We start from the raw sequence: 22,192 nt of genomic DNA, 5'->3' as shown, positions 1-22,192 counted from the left end.
AGGAGAGGCGAAGCATTCTTGTGCCGTGCGGCTACAGTATAAGGACGCCAACGGCCATACCATGTTGAATGCACCGGTTCTCGTCCGATCACCGAAGTTAAGCAACATCGGGCCCGGTTAGTACTTGGATGGGTGACCGCCTGGGAACACCGGGTGCTGTTGGCTCCCTCTCTTCTTTTAAATTTTATGTCACTACACCTGCCAGCCCTCTTTTCATACAAACTGTCAGGTGCGACAAAGATGCTTCCACAAGCATTTTAAACTACTGTATTAAACGTAAGATGCGAAATTACAGTAATGAACTCAGTTTGTACAAGAATGCGCGGAGGAAGAGTGCTAGGAACTCGTTGAAAATAACGAAACACTGCGAATCGACAGATGTGCTCTTGAAATGCGTCAGAGCCTACTGTTTTGTAGGAGCGCTAAATTCCAAAAAGTAACTACATTAAAAAAAACCTGTTCCCGTCCGACCACCGAAGATAAGCAACAGTGTTTATATTCGGATCGGCGACCGCCTGGGAACTCTGGCTGTCTTCATTTCTTGCTTTCTTGTCGCTACCCCTGACAGCCGTTTTTTCATGCTACCTTTCTCATGTGACAAAGATGCTTCCATACTGATTTTAAACTATCGTAAGGTACGATATTAAGCAACTCAGTTTGAAAAGAGTGCGCCAAGGAAGACTTCCAAAGAGTCTCTGGAAATAACAAAACAGTATGAAGTGACAGAAATGTTGTGAAATACGTCAGGGCATATTGTTTTGTAGCAGTGCACAACGGCAAATTTGTAAACAAAAATTTACCTTTCGTCGCTACAAGAGATGGATACTTTGTCGAAAAGCCTGTGTCTTGTGTGCATGTTTTCGCACCTTTCCGCGGCACGGCGCGGCACAGAGCTGCTCTGGTAGCTCCGAACGGCCGCACACGTCGCCTCGGACACGCCGGTTCGGCCCGCGCAAATCTCGCAGATGTTCCTCGTGCTTGTGCTGTCATATGGACCGCGACCCGAGCGGCAGCGAGCGGCAGTCGAGCAAAGTCGGGACAAGTCGGGACGGAAGGTGACAGCCGATTATGCACCGTATCGAATTACGCAAATATCTAGAAGCGCGACGCGTGTCAGGCAGGTGAGAACGCTTCTCTCGGTCCAGCAGGACACCGCCACACCCCGCGCACTCCACCCGCCGCCCGGCCGCGCGCAATCCCTGCGACGGACAACAATAACAAGGTGCGTCTCCCGCGAGTGTCGGAGGCCGCACGAACCAAACGAATGACAGGAGGTGCAACGAGCAGCTGTGTTGTGCGTCTGACCCACGTGGCGGCGCGCAGCACTGCGCGTCGCCTTCGAGGTGGAAGGACGTGCTTTGCGTCAAATGTGCCACCGAAAATGGCGATTGCGTGTATTGGGAGGAGAGGCGAAGCCTTCTTGTGCCGTGCGGCTACAGTATAAGGACGCCAACGGCCATACCATGTTGAATGCACCGGTTCTCGTCCGATCACCGAAGTTAAGCAACATTGGGCCCGGTTAGTACTTGGATGGGTGACCGCCTGGGAACACCGGGTGCTGTTGGCTCCCTCTCTTCTTTTAAATTTTATGTCACTACACCTGCCAGCCCTCTTTGCATACAAACTGTCAGGTGCGACAAAGATGCTTCCACAAGCATTTTAAACTACTGTATTAAACGTAAGATGCGAAATTACAGTAATGAACTCAGTTTGTACAAGAATGCGCGGAGGAAGAGTGCTAGGAACTCGTTGAAAATAACGAAACACTGCGAATCGACAGATGTGCTCTTGAAATGCGTCAGAGCCTACTGTTTTGTAGGAGCGCTAAATTCCAAAAAGTAACTACATTAAAAAAAAACCTGTTCCCGTCCGACCACCGAAGATAAGCAACAGTGTTTATATTCGGATCGGCGACCGCCTGGGAACTCTGGCTGTCTTCATTTCTTGCTTTCTTGTCGCTACCCCTGACAGCCGTTTTTTCATGCTACCTTTCTCATGTGACAAAGATGCTTCCATACTGATTTTAAACTATCGTAAGGTACGATATTAAGGAACTCAGTTTGAAAAGAGTGCGCCAAGGAAGACTTCCAAAGAGTCTCTGGAAATAACAAAACAGTATGAAGTGACAGAAATGTTGTGAAATACGTCAGGGCATATTGTTTTGTAGCAGTGCACAACGGCAAATTTGTAAACAAAAATTTACCTTTCGTCGCTACAAGAGATGGATACTTTGTCGAAAAGCCTGTGTCTTGTGTGCATGTTTTCGCACCTTTCCGCGGCACGGCGCGGCACAGAGCTGCTCTGGTAGCTCCGAACGGCCGCACACGTCGCCTCGGACACGCCGGTTCGGCCCGCGCAAATCTCGCAGATGTTCCTCGTGCTTGTGCTGTCATATGGACCGCGACCCGAGCGGCAGCGAGCGGCAGTCGAGCAAAGTCGGGACAAGTCGGGACGGAAGGTGACAGCCGATTATGCACCGTATCGAATTACGCAAATATCTAGAAGCGCGACGCGTGTCAGGCAGGTGAGAACGCTTCTCTCGGTCCAGCAGGACACCGCCACACCCCGCGCACTCCACCCGCCGCCCGGCCGCGCGCAATCCCTGCGACGGACAACAATAACAAGGTGCGTCTCCCGCGAGTGTCGGAGGCCGCACGAACCAAACGAATGACAGGAGGTGCAACGAGCAGCTGTGTTGTGCGTCTGACCCAAGTGGCGGCGCGCAGCACTGCGCGTCGCCTTCGAGGTGGAAGGACGTGCTTTGCGTCAAATGTGCCACCGAAAATGGCGATTGCGTGTATTGGGAGGAGAGGCGAAGCCTTCTTGTGCCGTGCGGCTACAGTATAAGGACGCCAACGGCCATACCATGTTGAATGCACCGGTTCTCGTCCGATCACCGAAGTTAAGCAACATCGGGCCCGGTTAGTACTTGGATGGGTGACCGCCTGGGAACACCGGGTGCTGTTGGCTCCCTCTCTTCTTTTAAATTTTATGTCACTACACCTGCCAGCCCTCTTTTCATACAAACTGTCAGGTGCGACAAAGATGCTTCCACAAGCATTTTAAACTACTGTATTAAACGTAAGATGCGAAATTACAGTAATGAACTCAGTTTGTACAAGAATGCGCGGAGGAAGAGTGCTAGGAACTCGTTGAAAATAACGAAACACTGCGAATCGACAGATGTGCTCTTGAAATGCGTCAGAGCCTACTGTTTTGTAGGAGCGCTAAATTCCAAAAAGTAACTACATTAAAAAAAAACCTGTTCCCGTCCGACCACCGAAGATAAGCAACAGTGTTTATATTCGGATCGGCGACCGCCTGGGAACTCTGGCTGTCTTCATTTCTTGCTTTCTTGTCGCTACCCCTGACAGCCGTTTTTTCATGCTACCTTTCTCATGTGACAAAGATGCTTCCATACTGATTTTAAACTATCGTAAGGTACGATATTAAGGAACTCAGTTTGAAAAGAGTGCGCCAAGGAAGACTTCCAAAGAGTCTCTGGAAATAACAAAACAGTATGAAGTGACAGAAATGTTGTGAAATACGTCAGGGCATATTGTTTTGTAGCAGTGCACAACGGCAAATTTGTAAACAAAAATTTACCTTTCGTCGCTACAAGAGATGGATACTTTGTCGAAAAGCCTGTGTCTTGTGTGCATGTTTTCGCACCTTTCCGCGGCACGGCGCGGCACAGAGCTGCTCTGGTAGCTCCGAACGGCCGCACACGTCGCCTCGGACACGCCGGTTCGGCCCGCGCAAATCTCGCAGATGTTCCTCGTGCTTGTGCTGTCATATGGACCGCGACCCGAGCGGCAGCGAGCGGCAGTCGAGCAAAGTCGGGACAAGTCGGGACGGAAGGTGACAGCCGATTATGCACCGTATCGAATTACGCAAATATCTAGAAGCGCGACGCGTGTCAGGCAGGTGAGAACGCTTCTCTCGGTCCAGCAGGACACCGCCACACCCCGCGCACTCCACCCGCCGCCCGGCCGCGCGCAATCCCTGCGACGGACAACAATAACAAGGTGCGTCTCCCGCGAGTGTCGGAGGCCGCACGAACCAAACGAATGACAGGAGGTGCAACGAGCAGCTGTGTTGTGCGTCTGACCCACGTGGCGGCGCGCAGCACTGCGCGTCGCCTTCGAGGTGGAAGGACGTGCTTTGCGTCAAATGTGCCACCGAAAATGGCGATTGCGTGTATTGGGAGGAGAGGCGAAGCCTTCTTGTGCCGTGCGGCTACAGTATAAGGACGCCAACGGCCATACCATGTTGAATGCACCGGTTCTCGTCCGATCACCGAAGTTAAGCAACATCGGGTCCGGTTAGTACTTGGATGGGTGACCGCCTGGGAACACCGGGTGCTGTTGGCTCCCTCTCTTCTTTTAAATTTTATGTCACTACACCTGCCAGCCCTCTTTTCATACAAACTGTCAGGTGCGACAAAGATGCTTCCACAAGCATTTTAAACTACTGTATTAAACGTAAGATGCGAAATTACAGTAATGAACTCAGTTTGTACAAGAATGCGCGGAGGAAGAGTGCTAGGAACTCGTTGAAAATAACGAAACACTGCGAATCGACAGATGTGCTCTTGAAATGCGTCAGAGCCTACTGTTTTGTAGGAGCGCTAAATTCCAAAAAGTAACTACATTAAAAAAAAAACCTGTTCCCGTCCGACCACCGAAGATAAGCAACAGTGTTTATATTCGGATCGGCGACCGCCTGGGAACTCTGGCTGTCTTCATTTCTTGCTTTCTTGTCGCTACCCCTGACAGCCGTTTTTTCATGCTACCTTTCTCATGTGACAAAGATGCTTCCATACTGATTTTAAACTATCGTAAGGTACGATATTAAGGAACTCAGTTTGAAAAGAGTGCGCCAAGGAAGACTTCCAAAGAGTCTCTGGAAATAACAAAACAGTATGAAGTGACAGAAATGTTGTGAAATACGTCAGGGCATATTGTTTTGTAGCAGTGCACAACGGCAAATTTGTAAACAAAAATTTACCTTTCGTCGCTACAAGAGATGGATACTTTGTCGAAAAGCCTGTGTCTTGTGTGCATGTTTTCGCACCTTTCCGCGGCACGGCGCGGCACAGAGCTGCTCTGGTAGCTCCGAACGGCCGCACACGTCGCCTCGGACACGCCGGTTCGGCCCGCGCAAATCTCGCAGATGTTCCTCGTGCTTGTGCTGTCATATGGACCGCGACCCGAGCGGCAGCGAGCGGCAGTCGAGCAAAGTCGGGACAAGTCGGGACGGAAGGTGACAGCCGATTATGCACCGTATCGAATTACGCAAATATCTAGAAGCGCGACGCGTGTCAGGCAGGTGAGAACGCTTCTCTCGGTCCAGCAGGACACCGCCACACCCCGCGCACTCCACCCGCCGCCCGGCCGCGCGCAATCCCTGCGACGGACAACAATAACAAGGTGCGTCTCCCGCGAGTGTCGGAGGCCGCACGAACCAAACGAATGACAGGAGGTGCAACGAGCAGCTGTGTTGTGCGTCTGACCCACGTGGCGGCGCGCAGCACTGCGCGTCGCCTTCGAGGTGGAAGGACGTGCTTTGCGTCAAATGTGCCACCGAAAATGGCGATTGCGTGTATTGGGAGGAGAGGCGAAGCCTTCTTGTGCCGTGCGGCTACAGTATAAGGACGCCAACGGCCATACCATGTTGAATGCACCGGTTCTCGTCCGATCACCGAAGTTAAGCAACATTGGGCCCGGTTAGTACTTGGATGGGTGACCGCCTGGGAACACCGGGTGCTGTTGGCTCCCTCTCTTCTTTTAAATTTTATGTCACTACACCTGCCAGCCCTCTTTGCATACAAACTGTCAGGTGCGACAAAGATGCTTCCACAAGCATTTTAAACTACTGTATTAAACGTAAGATGCGAAATTACAGTAATGAACTCAGTTTGTACAAGAATGCGCGGAGGAAGAGTGCTAGGAACTCGTTGAAAATAACGAAACACTGCGAATCGACAGATGTGCTCTTGAAATGCGTCAGAGCCTACTGTTTTGTAGGAGCGCTAAATTCCAAAAAGTAACTACATTAAAAAAAAACCTGTTCCCGTCCGACCACCGAAGATAAGCAACAGTGTTTATATTCGGATCGGCGACCGCCTGGGAACTCTGGCTGTCTTCATTTCTTGCTTTCTTGTCGCTACCCCTGACAGCCGTTTTTTCATGCTACCTTTCTCATGTGACAAAGATGCTTCCATACTGATTTTAAACTATCGTAAGGTACGATATTAAGGAACTCAGTTTGAAAAGAGTGCGCCAAGGAAGACTTCCAAAGAGTCTCTGGAAATAACAAAACAGTATGAAGTGACAGAAATGTTGTGAAATACGTCAGGGCATATTGTTTTGTAGCAGTGCACAACGGCAAATTTGTAAACAAAAATTTACCTTTCGTCGCTACAAGAGATGGATACTTTGTCGAAAAGCCTGTGTCTTGTGTGCATGTTTTCGCACCTTTCCGCGGCACGGCGCGGCACAGAGCTGCTCTGGTAGCTCCGAACGGCCGCACACGTCGCCTCGGACACGCCGGTTCGGCCCGCGCAAATCTCGCAGATGTTCCTCGTGCTTGTGCTGTCATATGGACCGCGACCCGAGCGGCAGCGAGCGGCAGTCGAGCAAAGTCGGGACAAGTCGGGACGGAAGGTGACAGCCGATTATGCACCGTATCGAATTACGCAAATATCTAGAAGCGCGACGCGTGTCAGGCAGGTGAGAACGCTTCTCTCGGTCCAGCAGGACACCGCCACACCCCGCGCACTCCACCCGCCGCCCGGCCGCGCGCAATCCCTGCGACGGACAACAATAACAAGGTGCGTCTCCCGCGAGTGTCGGAGGCCGCACGAACCAAACGAATGACAGGAGGTGCAACGAGCAGCTGTGTTGTGCGTCTGACCCAAGTGGCGGCGCGCAGCACTGCGCGTCGCCTTCGAGGTGGAAGGACGTGCTTTGCGTCAAATGTGCCACCGAAAATGGCGATTGCGTGTATTGGGAGGAGAGGCGAAGCCTTCTTGTGCCGTGCGGCTACAGTATAAGGACGCCAACGGCCATACCATGTTGAATGCACCGGTTCTCGTCCGATCACCGAAGTTAAGCAACATCGGGCCCGGTTAGTACTTGGATGGGTGACCGCCTGGGAACACCGGGTGCTGTTGGCTCCCTCTCTTCTTTTAAATTTTATGTCACTACACCTGCCAGCCCTCTTTTCATACAAACTGTCAGGTGCGACAAAGATGCTTCCACAAGCATTTTAAACTACTGTATTAAACGTAAGATGCGAAATTACAGTAATGAACTCAGTTTGTACAAGAATGCGCGGAGGAAGAGTGCTAGGAACTCGTTGAAAATAACGAAACACTGCGAATCGACAGATGTGCTCTTGAAATGCGTCAGAGCCTACTGTTTTGTAGGAGCGCTAAATTCCAAAAAGTAACTACATTAAAAAAAAACCTGTTCCCGTCCGACCACCGAAGATAAGCAACAGTGTTTATATTCGGATCGGCGACCGCCTGGGAACTCTGGCTGTCTTCATTTCTTGCTTTCTTGTCGCTACCCCTGACAGCCGTTTTTTCATGCTACCTTTCTCATGTGACAAAGATGCTTCCATACTGATTTTAAACTATCGTAAGGTACGATATTAAGGAACTCAGTTTGAAAAGAGTGCGCCAAGGAAGACTTCCAAAGAGTCTCTGGAAATAACAAAACAGTATGAAGTGACAGAAATGTTGTGAAATACGTCAGGGCATATTGTTTTGTAGCAGTGCACAACGGCAAATTTGTAAACAAAAATTTACCTTTCGTCGCTACAAGAGATGGATACTTTGTCGAAAAGCCTGTGTCTTGTGTGCATGTTTTCGCACCTTTCCGCGGCACGGCGCGGCACAGAGCTGCTCTGGTAGCTCCGAACGGCCGCACACGTCGCCTCGGACACGCCGGTTCGGCCCGCGCAAATCTCGCAGATGTTCCTCGTGCTTGTGCTGTCATATGGACCGCGACCCGAGCGGCAGCGAGCGGCAGTCGAGCAAAGTCGGGACAAGTCGGGACGGAAGGTGACAGCCGATTATGCACCGTATCGAATTACGCAAATATCTAGAAGCGCGACGCGTGTCAGGCAGGTGAGAACGCTTCTCTCGGTCCAGCAGGACACCGCCACACCCCGCGCACTCCACCCGCCGCCCGGCCGCGCGCAATCCCTGCGACGGACAACAATAACAAGGTGCGTCTCCCGCGAGTGTCGGAGGCCGCACGAACCAAACGAATGACAGGAGGTGCAACGAGCAGCTGTGTTGTGCGTCTGACCCACGTGGCGGCGCGCAGCACTGCGCGTCGCCTTCGAGGTGGAAGGACGTGCTTTGCGTCAAATGTGCCACCGAAAATGGCGATTGCGTGTATTGGGAGGAGAGGCGAAGCCTTCTTGTGCCGTGCGGCTACAGTATAAGGACGCCAACGGCCATACCATGTTGAATGCACCGGTTCTCGTCCGATCACCGAAGTTAAGCAACATTGGGCCCGGTTAGTACTTGGATGGGTGACCGCCTGGGAACACCGGGTGCTGTTGGCTCCCTCTCTTCTTTTAAATTTTATGTCACTACACCTGCCAGCCCTCTTTGCATACAAACTGTCAGGTGCGACAAAGATGCTTCCACAAGCATTTTAAACTACTGTATTAAACGTAAGATGCGAAATTACAGTAATGAACTCAGTTTGTACAAGAATGCGCGGAGGAAGAGTGCTAGGAACTCGTTGAAAATAACGAAACACTGCGAATCGACAGATGTGCTCTTGAAATGCGTCAGAGCCTACTGTTTTGTAGGAGCGCTAAATTCCAAAAAGTAACTACATTAAAAAAAAACCTGTTCCCGTCCGACCACCGAAGATAAGCAACAGTGTTTATATTCGGATCGGCGACCGCCTGGGAACTCTGGCTGTCTTCATTTCTTGCTTTCTTGTCGCTACCCCTGACAGCCGTTTTTTCATGCTACCTTTCTCATGTGACAAAGATGCTTCCATACTGATTTTAAACTATCGTAAGGTACGATATTAAGGAACTCAGTTTGAAAAGAGTGCGCCAAGGAAGACTTCCAAAGAGTCTCTGGAAATAACAAAACAGTATGAAGTGACAGAAATGTTGTGAAATACGTCAGGGCATATTGTTTTGTAGCAGTGCACAACGGCAAATTTGTAAACAAAAATTTACCTTTCGTCGCTACAAGAGATGGATACTTTGTCGAAAAGCCTGTGTCTTGTGTGCATGTTTTCGCACCTTTCCGCGGCACGGCGCGGCACAGAGCTGCTCTGGTAGCTCCGAACGGCCGCACACGTCGCCTCGGACACGCCGGTTCGGCCCGCGCAAATCTCGCAGATGTTCCTCGTGCTTGTGCTGTCATATGGACCGCGACCCGAGCGGCAGCGAGCGGCAGTCGAGCAAAGTCGGGACAAGTCGGGACGGAAGGTGACAGCCGATTATGCACCGTATCGAATTACGCAAATATCTAGAAGCGCGACGCGTGTCAGGCAGGTGAGAACGCTTCTCTCGGTCCAGCAGGACACCGCCACACCCCGCGCACTCCACCCGCCGCCCGGCCGCGCGCAATCCCTGCGACGGACAACAATAACAAGGTGCGTCTCCCGCGAGTGTCGGAGGCCGCACGAACCAAACGAATGACAGGAGGTGCAACGAGCAGCTGTGTTGTGCGTCTGACCCAAGTGGCGGCGCGCAGCACTGCGCGTCGCCTTCGAGGTGGAAGGACGTGCTTTGCGTCAAATGTGCCACCGAAAATGGCGATTGCGTGTATTGGGAGGAGAGGCGAAGCCTTCTTGTGCCGTGCGGCTACAGTATAAGGACGCCAACGGCCATACCATGTTGAATGCACCGGTTCTCGTCCGATCACCGAAGTTAAGCAACATCGGGCCCGGTTAGTACTTGGATGGGTGACCGCCTGGGAACACCGGGTGCTGTTGGCTCCCTCTCTTCTTTTAAATTTTATGTCACTACACCTGCCAGCCCTCTTTTCATACAAACTGTCAGGTGCGACAAAGATGCTTCCACAAGCATTTTAAACTACTGTATTAAACGTAAGATGCGAAATTACAGTAATGAACTCAGTTTGTACAAGAATGCGCGGAGGAAGAGTGCTAGGAACTCGTTGAAAATAACGAAACACTGCGAATCGACAGATGTGCTCTTGAAATGCGTCAGAGCCTACTGTTTTGTAGGAGCGCTAAATTCCAAAAAGTAACTACATTAAAAAAAAACCTGTTCCCGTCCGACCACCGAAGATAAGCAACAGTGTTTATATTCGGATCGGCGACCGCCTGGGAACTCTGGCTGTCTTCATTTCTTGCTTTCTTGTCGCTACCCCTGACAGCCGTTTTTTCATGCTACCTTTCTCATGTGACAAAGATGCTTCCATACTGATTTTAAACTATCGTAAGGTACGATATTAAGGAACTCAGTTTGAAAAGAGTGCGCCAAGGAAGACTTCCAAAGAGTCTCTGGAAATAACAAAACAGTATGAAGTGACAGAAATGTTGTGAAATACGTCAGGGCATATTGTTTTGTAGCAGTGCACAACGGCAAATTTGTAAACAAAAATTTACCTTTCGTCGCTACAAGAGATGGATACTTTGTCGAAAAGCCTGTGTCTTGTGTGCATGTTTTCGCACCTTTCCGCGGCACGGCGCGGCACAGAGCTGCTCTGGTAGCTCCGAACGGCCGCACACGTCGCCTCGGACACGCCGGTTCGGCCCGCGCAAATCTCGCAGATGTTCCTCGTGCTTGTGCTGTCATATGGACCGCGACCCGAGCGGCAGCGAGCGGCAGTCGAGCAAAGTCGGGACAAGTCGGGACGGAAGGTGACAGCCGATTATGCACCGTATCGAATTACGCAAATATCTAGAAGCGCGACGCGTGTCAGGCAGGTGAGAACGCTTCTCTCGGTCCAGCAGGACACCGCCACACCCCGCGCACTCCACCCGCCGCCCGGCCGCGCGCAATCCCTGCGACGGACAACAATAACAAGGTGCGTCTCCCGCGAGTGTCGGAGGCCGCACGAACCAAACGAATGACAGGAGGTGCAACGAGCAGCTGTGTTGTGCGTCTGACCCAAGTGGCGGCGCGCAGCACTGCGCGTCGCCTTCGAGGTGGAAGGACGTGCTTTGCGTCAAATGTGCCACCGAAAATGGCGATTGCGTGTATTGGGAGGAGAGGCGAAGCCTTCTTGTGCCGTGCGGCTACAGTATAAGGACGCCAACGGCCATACCATGTTGAATGCACCGGTTCTCGTCCGATCACCGAAGTTAAGCAACATCGGGCCCGGTTAGTACTTGGATGGGTGACCGCCTGGGAACGCCGGGTGCTGTTGGCTCCCTCTCTTCTTTTAAATTTTATGTCACTACACCTGCCAGCCCTCTTTTCATACAAACTGTCAGGTGCGACAAAGATGCTTCCACAAGCATTTTAAACTACTGTATTAAACGTAAGATGCGAAATTACAGTAATGAACTCAGTTTGTACAAGAATGCGCGGAGGAAGAGTGCTAGGAACTCGTTGAAAATAACGAAACACTGCGAATCGACAGATGTGCTCTTGAAATGCGTCAGAGCCTACTGTTTTGTAGGAGCGCTAAATTCCAAAAAGTAACTACATTAAAAAAAAACCTGTTCCCGTCCGACCACCGAAGATAAGCAACAGTGTTTATATTCGGATCGGCGACCGCCTGGGAACTCTGGCTGTCTTCATTTCTTGCTTTCTTGTCGCTACCCCTGACAGCCGTTTTTTCATGCTACCTTTCTCATGTGACAAAGATGCTTCCATACTGATTTTAAACTATCGTAAGGTACGATATTAAGGAACTCAGTTTGAAAAGAGTGCGCCAAGGAAGACTTCCAAAGAGTCTCTGGAAATAACAAAACAGTATGAAGTGACAGAAATGTTGTGAAATACGTCAGGGCATATTGTTTTGTAGCAGTGCACAACGGCAAATTTGTAAACAAAAATTTACCTTTCGTCGCTACAAGAGATGGATACTTTGTCGAAAAGCCTGTGTCTTGTGTGCATGTTTTCGCACCTTTCCGCGGCACGGCGCGGCACAGAGCTGCTCTGGTAGCTCCGAACGGCCGCACACGTCGCCTCGGACACGCCGGTTCGGCCCGCGCAAATCTCGCAGATGTTCCTCGTGCTTGTGCTGTCATATGGACCGCGACCCGAGCGGCAGCGAGCGGCAGTCGAGCAAAGTCGGGACAAGTCGGGACGGAAGGTGACAGCCGATTATGCACCGTATCGAATTACGCAAATATCTAGAAGCGCGACGCGTGTCAGGCAGGTGAGAACGCTTCTCTCGGTCCAGCAGGACACCGCCACACCCCGCGCACTCCACCCGCCGCCCGGCCGCGCGCAATCCCTGCGACGGACAACAATAACAAGGTGCGTCTCCCGCGAGTGTCGGAGGCCGCACGAACCAAACGAATGACAGGAGGTGCAACGAGCAGCTGTGTTGTGCGTCTGACCCACGTGGCGGCGCGCAGCACTGCGCGTCGCCTTCGAGGTGGAAGGACGTGCTTTGCGTCAAATGTGCCACCGAAAATGGCGATTGCGTGTATTGGGAGGAGAGGCGAAGCCTTCTTGTGCCGTGCGGCTACAGTATAAGGACGCCAACGGCCATACCATGTTGAATGCACCGGTTCTCGTCCGATCACCGAAGTTAAGCAACATCGGGCCCGGTTAGTACTTGGATGGGTGACCGCCTGGGAACACCGGGTGCTGTTGGCTCCCTCTCTTCTTTTAAATTTTATGTCACTACACCTGCCAGCCCTCTTTTCATACAAACTGTCAGGTGCGACAAAGATGCTTCCACAAGCATTTTAAACTACTGTATTAAACGTAAGATGCGAAATTACAGTAATGAACTCAGTTTGTACAAGAATGCGCGGAGGAAGAGTGCTAGGAACTCGTTGAAAATAACGAAACACTGCGAATCGACAGATGTGCTCTTGAAATGCGTCAGAGCCTACTGTTTTGTAGGAGCGCTAAATTCCAAAAAGTAACTACATTAAAAAAAAACCTGTTCCCGTCCGACCACCGAAGATAAGCAACAGTGTTTATATTCGGATCGGCGACCGCCTGGGAACTCTGGCTGTCTTCATTTCTTGCTTTCTTGTCGCTACCCCTGACAGCCGTTTTTTCATGCTACCTTTCTCATGTGACAAAGATGCTTCCATACTGATTTTAAACTATCGTAAGGTACGATATTAAGGAACTCAGTTTGAAAAGAGTGCGCCAAGGAAGACTTCCAAAGAGTCTCTGGAAATAACAAAACAGTATGAAGTGACAGAAATGTTGTGAAATACGTCAGGGCATATTGTTTTGTAGCAGTGCACAACGGCAAATTTGTAAACAAAAATTTACCTTTCGTCGCTACAAGAGATGGATACTTTGTCGAAAAGCCTGTGTCTTGTGTGCATGTTTTCGCACCTTTCCGCGGCACGGCGCGGCACAGAGCTGCTCTGGTAGCTCCGAACGGCCGCACACGTCGCCTCGGACACGCCGGTTCGGCCCGCGCAAATCTCGCAGATGTTCCTCGTGCTTGTGCTGTCATATGGACCGCGACCCGAGCGGCAGCGAGCGGCAGTCGAGCAAAGTCGGGACAAGTCGGGACGGAAGGTGACAGCCGATTATGCACCGTATCGAATTACGCAAATATCTAGAAGCGCGACGCGTGTCAGGCAGGTGAGAACGCTTCTCTCGGTCCAGCAGGACACCGCCACACCCCGCGCACTCCACCCGCCGCCCGGCCGCGCGCAATCCCTGCGACGGACAACAATAACAAGGTGCGTCTCCCGCGAGTGTCGGAGGCCGCACGAACCAAACGAATGACAGGAGGTGCAACGAGCAGCTGTGTTGTGCGTCTGACCCACGTGGCGGCGCGCAGCACTGCGCGTCGCCTTCGAGGTGGAAGGACGTGCTTTGCGTCAAATGTGCCACCGAAAATGGCGATTGCGTGTATTGGGAGGAGAGGCGAAGCCTTCTTGTGCCGTGCGGCTACAGTATAAGGACGCCAACGGCCATACCATGTTGAATGCACCGGTTCTCGTCCGATCACCGAAGTTAAGCAACATCGGGCCCGGTTAGTACTTGGATGGGTGACCGCCTGGGAACACCGGGTGCTGTTGGCTCCCTCTCTTCTTTTAAATTTTATGTCACTACACCTGCCAGCCCTCTTTTCATACAAACTGTCAGGTGCGACAAAGATGCTTCCACAAGCATTTTAAACTACTGTATTAAACGTAAGATGCGAAATTACAGTAATGAACTCAGTTTGTACAAGAATGCGCGGAGGAAGAGTGCTAGGAACTCGTTGAAAATAACGAAACACTGCGAATCGACAGATGTGCTCTTGAAATGCGTCAGAGCCTACTGTTTTGTAGGAGCGCTAAATTCCAAAAAGTAACTACATTAAAAAAAAACCTGTTCCCGTCCGACCACCGAAGATAAGCAACAGTGTTTATATTCGGATCGGCGACCGCCTGGGAACTCTGGCTGTCTTCATTTCTTGCTTTCTTGTCGCTACCCCTGACAGCCGTTTTTTCATGCTACCTTTCTCATGTGACAAAGATGCTTCCATACTGATTTTAAACTATCGTAAGGTACGATATTAAGGAACTCAGTTTGAAAAGAGTGCGCCAAGGAAGACTTCCAAAGAGTCTCTGGAAATAACAAAACAGTATGAAGTGACAGAAATGTTGTGAAATACGTCAGGGCATATTGTTTTGTAGCAGTGCACAACGGCAAATTTGTAAACAAAAATTTACCTTTCGTCGCTACAAGAGATGGATACTTTGTCGAAAAGCCTGTGTCTTGTGTGCATGTTTTCGCACCTTTCCGCGGCACGGCGCGGCACAGAGCTGCTCTGGTAGCTCCGAACGGCCGCACACGTCGCCTCGGACACGCCGGTTCGGCCCGCGCAAATCTCGCAGATGTTCCTCGTGCTTGTGCTGTCATATGGACCGCGACCCGAGCGGCAGCGAGCGGCAGTCGAGCAAAGTCGGGACAAGTCGGGACGGAAGGTGACAGCCGATTATGCACCGTATCGAATTACGCAAATATCTAGAAGCGCGACGCGTGTCAGGCAGGTGAGAACGCTTCTCTCGGTCCAGCAGGACACCGCCACACCCCGCGCACTCCACCCGCCGCCCGGCCGCGCGCAATCCCTGCGACGGACAACAATAACAAGGTGCGTCTCCCGCGAGTGTCGGAGGCCGCACGAACCAAACGAATGACAGGAGGTGCAACGAGCAGCTGTGTTGTGCGTCTGACCCACGTGGCGGCGCGCAGCACTGCGCGTCGCCTTCGAGGTGGAAGGACGTGCTTTGCGTCAAATGTGCCACCGAAAATGGCGATTGCGTGTATTGGGAGGAGAGGCGAAGCCTTCTTGTGCCGTGCGGCTACAGTATAAGGACGCCAACGGCCATACCATGTTGAATGCACCGGTTCTCGTCCGATCACCGAAGTTAAGCAACATCGGGCCCGGTTAGTACTTGGATGGGTGACCGCCTGGGAACACCGGGTGCTGTTGGCTCCCTCTCTTCTTTTAAATTTTATGTCACTACACCTGCCAGCCCTCTTTTCATACAAACTGTCAGGTGCGACAAAGATGCTTCCACAAGCATTTTAAACTACTGTATTAAACGTAAGATGCGAAATTACAGTAATGAACTCAGTTTGTACAAGAATGCGCGGAGGAAGAGTGCTAGGAACTCGTTGAAAATAACGAAACACTGCGAATCGACAGATGTGCTCTTGAAATGCGTCAGAGCCTACTGTTTTGTAGGAGCGCTAAATTCCAAAAAGTAACTACATTAAAAAAAAACCTGTTCCCGTCCGACCACCGAAGATAAGCAACAGTGTTTATATTCGGATCGGCGACCGCCTGGGAACTCTGGCTGTCTTCATTTCTTGCTTTCTTGTCGCTACCCCTGACAGCCGTTTTTTCATGCTACCTTTCTCATGTGACAAAGATGCTTCCATACTGATTTTAAACTATCGTAAGGTACGATATTAAGGAACTCAGTTTGAAAAGAGTGCGCCAAGGAAGACTTCCAAAGAGTCTCTGGAAATAACAAAACAGTATGAAGTGACAGAAATGTTGTGAAATACGTCAGGGCATATTGTTTTGTAGCAGTGCACAACGGCAAATTTGTAAACAAAAATTTACCTTTCGTCGCTACAAGAGATGGATACTTTGTCGAAAAGCCTGTGTCTTGTGTGCATGTTTTCGCACCTTTCCGCGGCACGGCGCGGCACAGAGCTGCTCTGGTAGCTCCGAACGGCCGCACACGTCGCCTCGGACACGCCGGTTCGGCCCGCGCAAATCTCGCAGATGTTCCTCGTGCTTGTGCTGTCATATGGACCGCGACCCGAGCGGCAGCGAGCGGCAGTCGAGCAAAGTCGGGACAAGTCGGGACGGAAGGTGACAGCCGATTATGCACCGTATCGAATTACGCAAATATCTAGAAGCGCGACGCGTGTCAGGCAGGTGAGAACGCTTCTCTCGGTCCAGCAGGACACCGCCACACCCCGCGCACTCCACCCGCCGCCCGGCCGCGCGCAATCCCTGCGACGGACAACAATAACAAGGTGCGTCTCCCGCGAGTGTCGGAGGCCGCACGAACCAAACGAATGACAGGAGGTGCAACGAGCAGCTGTGTTGTGCGTCTGACCCACGTGGCGGCGCGCAGCACTGCGCGTCGCCTTCGAGGTGGAAGGACGTGTTTTGCGTCAAATGTGCCACCGAAAATGGCGATTGCGTGTATTGGGAGGAGAGGCGAAGCCTTCTTGTGCCGTGCGGCTACAGTATAAGGACGCCAACGGCCATACCATGTTGAATGCACCGGTTCTCGTCCGATCACCGAAGTTAAGCAACATCGGGCCCGGTTAGTACTTGGATGGGTGACCGCCTGGGAACACCGGGTGCTGTTGGCTCCCTCTCTTCTTTTAAATTTTATGTCACTACACCTGCCAGCCCTCTTTTCATACAAACTGTCAGGTGCGACAAAGATGCTTCCACAAGCATTTTAAACTACTGTATTAAACGTAAGATGCGAAATTACAGTAATGAACTCAGTTTGTACAAGAATGCGCGGAGGAAGAGTGCTAGGAACTCGTTGAAAATAACGAAACACTGCGAATCGACAGATGTGCTCTTGAAATGCGTCAGAGCCTACTGTTTTGTAGGAGCGCTAAATTCCAAAAAGTAACTACATTAAAAAAAAAACCTGTTCCCGTCCGACCACCGAAGATAAGCAACAGTGTTTATATTCGGATCGGCGACCGCCTGGGAACTCTGGCTGTCTTCATTTCTTGCTTTCTTGTCGCTACCCCTGACAGCCGTTTTTTCATGCTACCTTTCTCATGTGACAAAGATGCTTCCATACTGATTTTAAACTATCGTAAGGTACGATATTAAGGAACTCAGTTTGAAAAGAGTGCGCCAAGGAAGACTTCCAAAGAGTCTCTGGAAATAACAAAACAGTATGAAGTGACAGAAATGTTGTGAAATACGTCAGGGCATATTGTTTTGTAGCAGTGCACAACGGCAAATTTGTAAACAAAAATTTACCTTTCGTCGCTACAAGAGATGGATACTTTGTCGAAAAGCCTGTGTCTTGTGTGCATGTTTTCGCACCTTTCCGCGGCACGGCGCGGCACAGAGCTGCTCTGGTAGCTCCGAACGGCCGCACACGTCGCCTCGGACACGCCGGTTCGGCCCGCGCAAATCTCGCAGATGTTCCTCGTGCTTGTGCTGTCATATGGACCGCGACCCGAGCGGCAGCGAGCGGCAGTCGAGCAAAGTCGGGACAAGTCGGGACGGAAGGTGACAGCCGATTATGCACCGTATCGAATTACGCAAATATCTAGAAGCGCGACGCGTGTCAGGCAGGTGAGAACGCTTCTCTCGGTCCAGCAGGACACCGCCACACCCCGCGCACTCCACCCGCCGCCCGGCCGCGCGCAATCCCTGCGACGGACAACAATAACAAGGTGCGTCTCCCGCGAGTGTCGGAGGCCGCACGAACCAAACGAATGACAGGAGGTGCAACGAGCAGCTGTGTTGTGCGTCTGACCCACGTGGCGGCGCGCAGCACTGCGCGTCGCCTTCGAGGTGGAAGGACGTGCTTTGCGTCAAATGTGCCACCGAAAATGGCGATTGCGTGTATTGGGAGGAGAGGCGAAGCCTTCTTGTGCCGTGCGGCTACAGTATAAGGACGCCAACGGCCATACCATGTTGAATGCACCGGTTCTCGTCCGATCACCGAAGTTAAGCAACATCGGGCCCGGTTAGTACTTGGATGGGTGACCGCCTGGGAACACCGGGTGCTGTTGGCTCCCTCTCTTCTTTTAAATTTTATGTCACTACACCTGCCAGCCCTCTTTTCATACAAACTGTCAGGTGCGACAAAGATGCTTCCACAAGCATTTTAAACTACTGTATTAAACGTAAGATGCGAAATTACAGTAATGAACTCAGTTTGTACAAGAATGCGCGGAGGAAGAGTGCTAGGAACTCGTTGAAAATAACGAAACACTGCGAATCGACAGATGTGCTCTTGAAATGCGTCAGAGCCTACTGTTTTGTAGGAGCGCTAAATTCCAAAAAGTAACTACATTAAAAAAAAACCTGTTCCCGTCCGACCACCGAAGATAAGCAACAGTGTTTATATTCGGATCGGCGACCGCCTGGGAACTCTGGCTGTCTTCATTTCTTGCTTTCTTGTCGCTACCCCTGACAGCCGTTTTTTCATGCTACCTTTCTCATGTGACAAAGATGCTTCCATACTGATTTTAAACTATCGTAAGGTACGATATTAAGGAACTCAGTTTGAAAAGAGTGCGCCAAGGAAGACTTCCAAAGAGTCTCTGGAAATAACAAAACAGTATGAAGTGACAGAAATGTTGTGAAATACGTCAGGGCATATTGTTTTGTAGCAGTGCACAACGGCAAATTTGTAAACAAAAATTTACCTTTCGTCGCTACAAGAGATGGATACTTTGTCGAAAAGCCTGTGTCTTGTGTGCATGTTTTCGCACCTTTCCGCGGCACGGCGCGGCACAGAGCTGCTCTGGTAGCTCCGAACGGCCGCACACGTCGCCTCGGACACGCCGGTTCGGCCCGCGCAAATCTCGCAGATGTTCCTCGTGCTTGTGCTGTCATATGGACCGCGACCCGAGCGGCAGCGAGCGGCAGTCGAGCAAAGTCGGGACAAGTCGGGACGGAAGGTGACAGCCGATTATGCACCGTATCGAATTACGCAAATATCTAGAAGCGCGACGCGTGTCAGGCAGGTGAGAACGCTTCTCTCGGTCCAGCAGGACACCGCCACACCCCGCGCACTCCACCCGCCGCCCGGCCGCGCGCAATCCCTGCGACGGACAACAATAACAAGGTGCGTCTCCCGCGAGTGTCGGAGGCCGCACGAACCAAACGAATGACAGGAGGTGCAACGAGCAGCTGTGTTGTGCGTCTGACCCACGTGGCGGCGCGCAGCACTGCGCGTCGCCTTCGAGGTGGAAGGACGTGCTTTGCGTCAAATGTGCCACCGAAAATGGCGATTGCGTGTATTGGGAGGAGAGGCGAAGCCTTCTTGTGCCGTGCGGCTACAGTATAAGGACGCCAACGGCCATACCATGTTGAATGCACCGGTTCTCGTCCGATCACCGAAGTTAAGCAACATCGGGCCCGGTTAGTACTTGGATGGGTGACCGCCTGGGAACACCGGGTGCTGTTGGCTCCCTCTCTTCTTTTAAATTTTATGTCACTACACCTGCCAGCCCTCTTTTCATACAAACTGTCAGGTGCGACAAAGATGCTTCCACAAGCATTTTAAACTACTGTATTAAACGTAAGATGCGAAATTACAGTAATGAACTCAGTTTGTACAAGAATGCGCGGAGGAAGAGTGCTAGGAACTCGTTGAAAATAACGAAACACTGCGAATCGACAGATGTGCTCTTGAAATGCGTCAGAGCCTACTGTTTTGTAGGAGCGCTAAATTCCAAAAAGTAACTACATTAAAAAAAAACCTGTTCCCGTCCGACCACCGAAGATAAGCAACAGTGTTTATATTCGGATCGGCGACCGCCTGGGAACTCTGGCTGTCTTCATTTCTTGCTTTCTTGTCGCTACCCCTGACAGCCGTTTTTTCATGCTACCTTTCTCATGTGACAAAGATGCTTCCATACTGATTTTAAACTATCGTAAGGTACGATATTAAGGAACTCAGTTTGAAAAGAGTGCGCCAAGGAAGACTTCCAAAGAGTCTCTGGAAATAACAAAACAGTATGAAGTGACAGAAATGTTGTGAAATACGTCAGGGCATATTGTTTTGTAGCAGTGCACAACGGCAAATTTGTAAACAAAAATTTACCTTTCGTCGCTACAAGAGATGGATACTTTGTCGAAAAGCCTGTGTCTTGTGTGCATGTTTTCGCACCTTTCCGCGGCACGGCGCGGCACAGAGCTGCTCTGGTAGCTCCGAACGGCCGCACACGTCGCCTCGGACACGCCGGTTCGGCCCGCGCAAATCTCGCAGATGTTCCTCGTGCTTGTGCTGTCATATGGACCGCGACCCGAGCGGCAGCGAGCGGCAGTCGAGCAAAGTCGGGACAAGTCGGGACGGAAGGTGACAGCCGATTATGCACCGTATCGAATTACGCAAATATCTAGAAGCGCGACGCGTGTCAGGCAGGTGAGAACGCTTCTCTCGGTCCAGCAGGACACCGCCACACCCCGCGCACTCCACCCGCCGCCCGGCCGCGCGCAATCCCTGCGACGGACAACAATAACAAGGTGCGTCTCCCGCGAGTGTCGGAGGCCGCACGAACCAAACGAATGACAGGAGGTGCAACGAGCAGCTGTGTTGTGCGTCTGACCCACGTGGCGGCGCGCAGCACTGCGCGTCGCCTTCGAGGTGGAAGGACGTGCTTTGCGTCAAATGTGCCACCGAAAATGGCGATTGCGTGTATTGGGAGGAGAGGCGAAGCCTTCTTGTGCCGTGCGGCTACAGTATAAGGACGCCAACGGCCATACCATGTTGAATGCACCGGTTCTCGTCCGATCACCGAAGTTAAGCAACATCGGGCCCGGTTAGTACTTGGATGGGTGACCGCCTGGGAACACCGGGTGCTGTTGGCTCCCTCTCTTCTTTTAAATTTTATGTCACTACACCTGCCAGCCCTCTTTTCATACAAACTGTCAGGTGCGACAAAGATGCTTCCACAAGCATTTTAAACTACTGTATTAAACGTAAGATGCGAAATTACAGTAATGAACTCAGTTTGTACAAGAATGCGCGGAGGAAGAGTGCTAGGAACTCGTTGAAAATAACGAAACACTGCGAATCGACAGATGTGCTCTTGAAATGCGTCAGAGCCTACTGTTTTGTAGGAGCGCTAAATTCCAAAAAGTAACTACATTAAAAAAAAACCTGTTCCCGTCCGACCACCGAAGATAAGCAACAGTGTTTATATTCGGATCGGCGACCGCCTGGGAACTCTGGCTGTCTTCATTTCTTGCTTTCTTGTCGCTACCCCTGACAGCCGTTTTTTCATGCTACCTTTCTCATGTGACAAAGATGCTTCCATACTGATTTTAAACTATCGTAAGGTACGATATTAAGGAACTCAGTTTGAAAAGAGTGCGCCAAGGAAGACTTCCAAAGAGTCTCTGGAAATAACAAAACAGTATGAAGTGACAGAAATGTTGTGAAATACGTCAGGGCATATTGTTTTGTAGCAGTGCACAACGGCAAATTTGTAAACAAAAATTTACCTTTCGTCGCTACAAGAGATGGATACTTTGTCGAAAAGCCTGTGTCTTGTGTGCATGTTTTCGCACCTTTCCGCGGCACGGCGCGGCACAGAGCTGCTCTGGTAGCTCCGAACGGCCGCACACGTCGCCTCGGACACGCCGGTTCGGCCCGCGCAAATCTCGCAGATGTTCCTCGTGCTTGTGCTGTCATATGGACCGCGACCCGAGCGGCAGCGAGCGGCAGTCGAGCAAAGTCGGGACAAGTCGGGACGGAAGGTGACAGCCGATTATGCACCGTATCGAATTACGCAAATATCTAGAAGCGCGACGCGTGTCAGGCAGGTGAGAACGCTTCTCTCGGTCCAG

General features: G+C 51.3%; 16 non-coding genes across 16 annotated transcripts; all 16 read left to right on the top strand.

Annotated features, from left to right (window-relative positions):
* Positions 1–46: 46 nt before the first annotated feature.
* On the top strand, positions 47–165 carry LOC126274416 (5S ribosomal RNA). The gene has a single exon (XR_007550159.1). It is a non-coding gene; the product is annotated as a 5S ribosomal RNA (ribosomal RNA).
* Positions 166–1,448: 1,283 nt separating this feature from the next.
* On the top strand, positions 1,449–1,567 carry LOC126274000 (5S ribosomal RNA). Its single transcript, XR_007549832.1, has one exon. It is a non-coding gene; the product is annotated as a 5S ribosomal RNA (ribosomal RNA).
* Positions 1,568–2,851: 1,284 nt separating this feature from the next.
* On the top strand, positions 2,852–2,970 carry LOC126274405 (5S ribosomal RNA). The gene has a single exon (XR_007550158.1). It is a non-coding gene; the product is annotated as a 5S ribosomal RNA (ribosomal RNA).
* A 1,284-nt stretch (positions 2,971–4,254) lies between these two features.
* Positions 4,255–4,373, top strand: LOC126274036 (5S ribosomal RNA). Its single transcript, XR_007549866.1, has one exon. It is a non-coding gene; the product is annotated as a 5S ribosomal RNA (ribosomal RNA).
* Positions 4,374–5,658: 1,285 nt separating this feature from the next.
* On the top strand, positions 5,659–5,777 carry LOC126273884 (5S ribosomal RNA). The gene has a single exon (XR_007549720.1). It is a non-coding gene; the product is annotated as a 5S ribosomal RNA (ribosomal RNA).
* Positions 5,778–7,061: 1,284 nt separating this feature from the next.
* Positions 7,062–7,180, top strand: LOC126274394 (5S ribosomal RNA). The gene has a single exon (XR_007550157.1). It is a non-coding gene; the product is annotated as a 5S ribosomal RNA (ribosomal RNA).
* Positions 7,181–8,464: 1,284 nt separating this feature from the next.
* Positions 8,465–8,583, top strand: LOC126273766 (5S ribosomal RNA). Its single transcript, XR_007549607.1, has one exon. It is a non-coding gene; the product is annotated as a 5S ribosomal RNA (ribosomal RNA).
* A 1,284-nt stretch (positions 8,584–9,867) lies between these two features.
* Positions 9,868–9,986, top strand: LOC126274382 (5S ribosomal RNA). The gene has a single exon (XR_007550156.1). It is a non-coding gene; the product is annotated as a 5S ribosomal RNA (ribosomal RNA).
* A 1,284-nt stretch (positions 9,987–11,270) lies between these two features.
* On the top strand, positions 11,271–11,389 carry LOC126273844 (5S ribosomal RNA). The gene has a single exon (XR_007549680.1). It is a non-coding gene; the product is annotated as a 5S ribosomal RNA (ribosomal RNA).
* Positions 11,390–12,673: 1,284 nt separating this feature from the next.
* LOC126274371 (5S ribosomal RNA) lies at positions 12,674–12,792 on the top strand. The gene has a single exon (XR_007550155.1). It is a non-coding gene; the product is annotated as a 5S ribosomal RNA (ribosomal RNA).
* A 1,284-nt stretch (positions 12,793–14,076) lies between these two features.
* On the top strand, positions 14,077–14,195 carry LOC126274359 (5S ribosomal RNA). The gene has a single exon (XR_007550154.1). It is a non-coding gene; the product is annotated as a 5S ribosomal RNA (ribosomal RNA).
* A 1,284-nt stretch (positions 14,196–15,479) lies between these two features.
* LOC126274347 (5S ribosomal RNA) lies at positions 15,480–15,598 on the top strand. Its single transcript, XR_007550153.1, has one exon. It is a non-coding gene; the product is annotated as a 5S ribosomal RNA (ribosomal RNA).
* A 1,284-nt stretch (positions 15,599–16,882) lies between these two features.
* LOC126274335 (5S ribosomal RNA) lies at positions 16,883–17,001 on the top strand. The gene has a single exon (XR_007550151.1). It is a non-coding gene; the product is annotated as a 5S ribosomal RNA (ribosomal RNA).
* A 1,285-nt stretch (positions 17,002–18,286) lies between these two features.
* LOC126274323 (5S ribosomal RNA) lies at positions 18,287–18,405 on the top strand. Its single transcript, XR_007550148.1, has one exon. It is a non-coding gene; the product is annotated as a 5S ribosomal RNA (ribosomal RNA).
* Positions 18,406–19,689: 1,284 nt separating this feature from the next.
* Positions 19,690–19,808, top strand: LOC126274312 (5S ribosomal RNA). The gene has a single exon (XR_007550139.1). It is a non-coding gene; the product is annotated as a 5S ribosomal RNA (ribosomal RNA).
* A 1,284-nt stretch (positions 19,809–21,092) lies between these two features.
* Positions 21,093–21,211, top strand: LOC126274300 (5S ribosomal RNA). The gene has a single exon (XR_007550128.1). It is a non-coding gene; the product is annotated as a 5S ribosomal RNA (ribosomal RNA).
* The last annotated feature ends 981 nt before the right edge of the window (positions 21,212–22,192 follow it).

Source organism: Schistocerca gregaria, chromosome 5, assembly GCF_023897955.1.
Source record: "Schistocerca gregaria isolate iqSchGreg1 chromosome 5, iqSchGreg1.2, whole genome shotgun sequence".
Classification (NCBI taxonomy): domain Eukaryota; kingdom Metazoa; phylum Arthropoda; class Insecta; order Orthoptera; family Acrididae; genus Schistocerca; species Schistocerca gregaria.
This window is presented reverse-complemented; position numbering and strand designations above follow the sequence as displayed.